Here is a 5,076-nt window from a genome sequence, read left to right on the forward strand (position 1 = left end):
GATCAAATCAGCCAGTAGGTTTAAGTGGATGAGAAAGCTATCAGGTCATCATCTGTATGAAAATACGAGTCTGGTGTTTTAGAAATGTTGTTAGAATTGAACTGGCCATCAAATGACAAGGTACAATTTCCTCCTGAAACTCTTGAGTGTCCAACATCTTGAAGAGGGAGAGTGCTTGAGAGACCACCTGCTCCGTCTTCTGCATTCAGGTTGAATTGTTTAAAAGCATCTCAGAAAGTTGAGAAGCTACCCTACTTTTAAAAAAAATTCTGGGGAAGGAATATCAGAGAACCAAAGGTAACATATCTAAGTTAGAAACCTCAAGTTTCACCTAAAAGTGGGCTCTTCTTGTTCCTCCTTTAGAGGAAATGAAAAGTAGCTCTTCACTGTGTGAAAGCCATTCCCACACTTGAAAGACAGTGTTACAGAGCTCTTTTTGCTAAACTCAATAATCCTATTTCCTTAAAAGTTTTTCTAAGTTTTATTTCCCAATTCTGATTCTCTGACGGTTAGAGGGTCTGCTACTAAATGGGAGAGCCCTCGAAACCTGCCAGAACTTCACTTATTTAAAGCATTTTAACTATTATTATTTTATATTCATTCGGAAGAATCTACAGAGCTCTTCACTGAGCAGATGTAAGAGAGCTGACGAGCTGACAGGAAAGGAGAGAGCCACGGAAATCTTTGAATTGTCTGTATAGCCCACGAACTGGTGACACGTTGTGAACTAATGATGGAAGCCAATGGTGTTGTAAAGCAACTTTGATTGAATTGAGCTTCCAGGTGGCGCCTGGCAGACGGGCCTCAGAGCAAGGCATGACGGGAGACTCGTGGGCGCCGTGATTGTCTGGTCGTCGGCTGGGAGGTTTCAATGCGCTGCTCCTGTTTTCCTTCCAGTCCTGGTACTAAACGGCTGACCCACAGGTACACTTCCTGGGAGTGGTTAGGGTCCAGTGCCTGCATTCCACTGATTTGGTTTACAAGGGTGGTGTTCCAGAGGCCATTGCCTCCTTTGCAGCCTGTCTGTGATCCACGTAAGTTGCACTAGGTGGTTGGAGCTGTTTGGCTTCAGCTTCTTTCTCTTATGTGTGTGAACCACTGTGTTAAAGGTAACACCACATGTGAATTTGGCCAGTTCTTTTTTTTTTTTTTTTTTTTTTTTGCGGTACGCGGGCCTCTCACTGTTGTGGCCTCTCCCGTTGCGGAGCACAGGCTCCGGACGCGCAGGCCCAGCGGCCATGGCTCACGGGCCCAGCCGCTCCGCGGCATGTGGGATCTTCCCGGACCGGGGCACGAACCCGTCCCCTGCATCGGCAGGCGGATTCTCAACCACTGCGCCACCAGGGAAGCCCCAGGCCAGTTCTTAAACTAATTAAAATAGTAAAGTTATTTGTCTAAATATCATAGAGTCATAGCAAATTAGAAGCCAAATACCACAATATGATAAAATATGATTTTCAGTAATGTTGAACTCACTTCAGTTTCTTCTTAGGCTAACCCTGATTCTAAGAAAATATTTTAAAAGCATTCATTCAACAAATATGCTTGGAGACACCCTTTAATACCAAGTACTGTGCTAGGCATCGGATTTGCAATAATAAATAAGACAAAGTTGATTCCTTTCCACAGAGAGATGATAGTCTGCAGGAATACAATCTTCTAATGGATTAAAAACCTCTCCTGGAATTGCAGTTCTTTCAGGATATGTAAGGTGCCTGGTGTCTGGCTCTAGTTCCTGAGAGTTTCAGAGCAGGAAATGTCAAAATTAAAAATGCGCCAGGTGAAGGCAGGCTTTCAATGTACTGCCTTAAGTTCTCAGAAAAGTGCCGTTTGATCCTTTGTTTGCCTGTGGTAGAGCAGAAGGGAGAAAGGAGAAACGCGGGGTCATGTCCACAGCATAAGTCCCATGATTTTTTTCCCAGAGGGATTCCAGGAGCTTCTCAGTCGCTTCAGCTTTCTCTCATCTTCCATCAGATGAACAGCTTCTAACCTGCTTCAGTGTCCCCTCAATTTCCTTCAGATGCACAGGTTAGTTTCATATATTAATTCTCTTACCTACGTCTTCTGATTCCCTGTGATTTTTGTAGTGCGGCGTCTGAGACAGTTTACTTATATTTTCAAATAAGTATTTATAATCAAATAGGTTCATTAAAAATTGTACATGTTCATTAAATTTGGAAAACATAGGTATGTAGAAAGAAAAAGTCTATAATCCCACCACCTAAACATATTCACCATTTATATTTTGGTGAACTGTCTCCCAGGCTGTATTTTTTCCTTGTATAACTGTTATTTTAAAATGTGAAATCATAACATATGCACACTTTGTTCCCTTAGACTTTTGACTTAGCATTACATCCTAAGCATTTTCCATAGTATAACATTCCTTCAGAATCCTTGTTTAATTATGTCCTGATATCCCATTGAGTGGAGTCATCTTGTTTAACTATGTGGTCTCCTACATAGACTTCTAGTTTTTCACAGTTATAAACAATGCTAAGATGAATTGCTGTGCAGATTATTTTCATCTAAAACTGGGAAGATATCAGTTTATATCAAAAGTAACTCATCAAAATCTCTTGAGTAAGACATTGGGCTTTAAAACAGAACTCTAAACTTTCCAAATACCCACTGTAAGCCCCTCTCTGGTCCCCATTCTCCTGTGTGAGGAGGGGAGTCTTGCTGCTCCTGTTGGTTTCCCCTTTCTCCTGTCAACCATGTCATTTTCCCCATCCAGCCTTGCTTGAATGGAACCTTCATCAGTCAGGTTTACGAATGACTAGAGCGTCTTTCTGGAAATGGTTCAATCAGCCCTTGCGTTTCTCCTTCTAAGTAAAGCACAGACTTTGGCAACTGTCTGATAAATTTGCCTCGAGCTTTCTAGAAACAGTTTAGGTCTGATTAATGTAGTTTGGTTGGAGTCAGGGATGTTGTAACTTGCCGATAACTGGGTGTGTTTTTCAGGAGAAGGGGCCAGGCCCTCTCCTTAGCAGACGTATGGAGGAGTGGAGTGGGCCAACTGGCAGGAGAGTGGGCGTGGAAGCTCCAGAGATGTGGCTTGGAAGTGGGGTCACAGAGTCCAGGAGAAGATCAGTGAGGGATGGCCAGTAATGGCTCATGTGAAGTCAGCTCGCGGTGTGGCCACCAGTGATGGATTTAGACACGCTCGTGTGCTTGGTCAAATGTCTAGGTGAGCGTGTGAATTGGAAAGGGAGTCTCATGCAGCATATTATTTCTATTTTGGTTGGTAATTCCTAAGATGGACAGTTGGAACATAAGGATTTTGTGGGCCAATTGCATGCTTTTGAGCTGTATAATGCCACATAATTCATATGATATATGACATGGAAAGTAAGATATACGTGATTGCTATTTGATTACGATATTGTAAGTTTTGAGCTTGAGAGTTTAGGCAACACCCAAGACCATTGAGCAAGAGGACATGAAACATCACTGCCATGCCGCCCGCTTGTGAGCGTCCAGGGCTTCTTTGTACCACAGCGCCACACGCGGGAGCTGCTCCAGGTCAGGGAGGCAAAGAACAGTGTGTGCGCATGTGTGTGTGTGTGGTGGCGTGTGCTACTCTGGGATGAACACCCAGCAGCAGGCCCTCCCGACAAATTCCTAGAACGAGTCATTGTTACTGCTCTGTGGGCCCAGCGTGCCTATGGTTGTGACTCTGCAGACCTGTGCACACCTGTCCCTGGAGCTGCCCTGGAGGTATCTGGATTTGGTCAAGGGTGAGGGAGTATTGCTTGGCCCTATGTAAACCATAATATTACCAGTCAGGGCCCCCTAGGGGAAATGTCCTCTCTTGCCATCTGCATGATTCCTCTCACCCAGGAAGCAGTGGACAGTGTGTAGTGAGCAGCTGTTGGGCACCAGAGTAGCTGATTCTCAAATGCCAACCCATTTCAACTCTCTGATTTTTCGGGGATGGTGCTAGGGCCCTGGGAAGGGATGTGGAATTACACTGTGCCGGCCAGGCTGGGCTCCCCCCGGCAGCCTCTGCTGCAGGCAGGGGGGTCACACCACTCACCTGCTCTCAGATCCTGTGGGAAGAAGCTCTCCCAGTCCTAATGGTTTTCCACATGCACAGCTGTCATGCCTCAGAGGGACCAAGAACTAAAAGGGCTTTGAAGAGAGGTGCAGGCAGCTACACGTGTGTATAAGTGAAATTTTCTTCGCAGTGCTTCTCCCCATAAGGGTTTAATTGCTCACAGATAATTAAACCATATAGAGGTCTCGAGAGCCTTACAAGAGGAGACCCCAGCAACACATCCACTGTCATTCCTGAGGCATCTTCCTATCCTGGCTCTGTACACTGGGATGAATGGATGATGTTGTTCTGTCCTGGTGCTGAAGGAATATAAAGAATCTGGGGTATTATTCATGGCGCAAAGTCAGTTCTTATCTTAGAGAAGTGCCCAAAGCTGTTATGTCCACTCAGTTCAATTTTAGTGGGGAACTGAGGCACTCTACCAGGTCACAGGGAGAAGAGCCCTTTCTCCAAGCTGACTTTTCTAGTTTAGCTGCTTACATGACCCAAACGCACCAGGATTGACTCAACTCCCCTCTTTATTTAGCATATCTAAACCATATATGCTCGACCTGACATTTTAGTTCTCACCAGACCATTCCTAAATTTACCCTGAAATGCATTCTGTGAAACCCTGAGGAGAAATTTTTTGTTTGTTTTTTTGTTTTTTTACATCTTTATTGGAGTATAATTGCTTTACAATGTTGTGTTAGTTACTGCTGTATAACAAAGTGAATCAGCTATACATATACATATATCCCCATATCTCTTCCCTCTTGCGTCTCCCTCCCACCCTCCCTATCCCACCACTCTAGGTGGTCACAAAGCACTGAGCTGATCTCCCTGTGCTTTGCGGCTGCTTCCCACTAGCTATCTATTCTACATTTGGTAGTGTATATATGTCCGTGCTACTCTCTCACCTCGTCCCAGCTTCCCCTCCCCCCCACGTCCTCAAGTCCATTCTCTACGTCTGCATCTTTATTCCTGTCCTGCCCTTAGGTTCATCAGAACCATTTTTTTTTTAGATTCCATATATA

General features: G+C 44.6%; 1 protein-coding gene across 1 annotated transcript in view; it reads left to right on the forward strand.

Annotated features, from left to right (window-relative positions):
• The first annotated feature begins 1,990 nt into the window (after positions 1–1,990).
• CRH (corticotropin releasing hormone) overlaps positions 1,991–5,076 on the forward strand; it is an 82,241-nt gene continuing 79,155 nt past the window's right edge. The window contains exon 1 of the mRNA XM_007123746.3: positions 1,991–2,028. The gene's annotated coding sequence lies outside the window, so the exon portion shown is untranslated. The remainder of the gene's footprint in view (positions 2,029–5,076) is intronic.

The sequence above is a fragment of the Physeter macrocephalus genome, chromosome 15 (assembly GCF_002837175.3).
Source record: "Physeter macrocephalus isolate SW-GA chromosome 15, ASM283717v5, whole genome shotgun sequence".
In the NCBI taxonomy this organism is placed as follows: Eukaryota; Metazoa; Chordata; class Mammalia; order Artiodactyla; family Physeteridae; genus Physeter; species Physeter macrocephalus.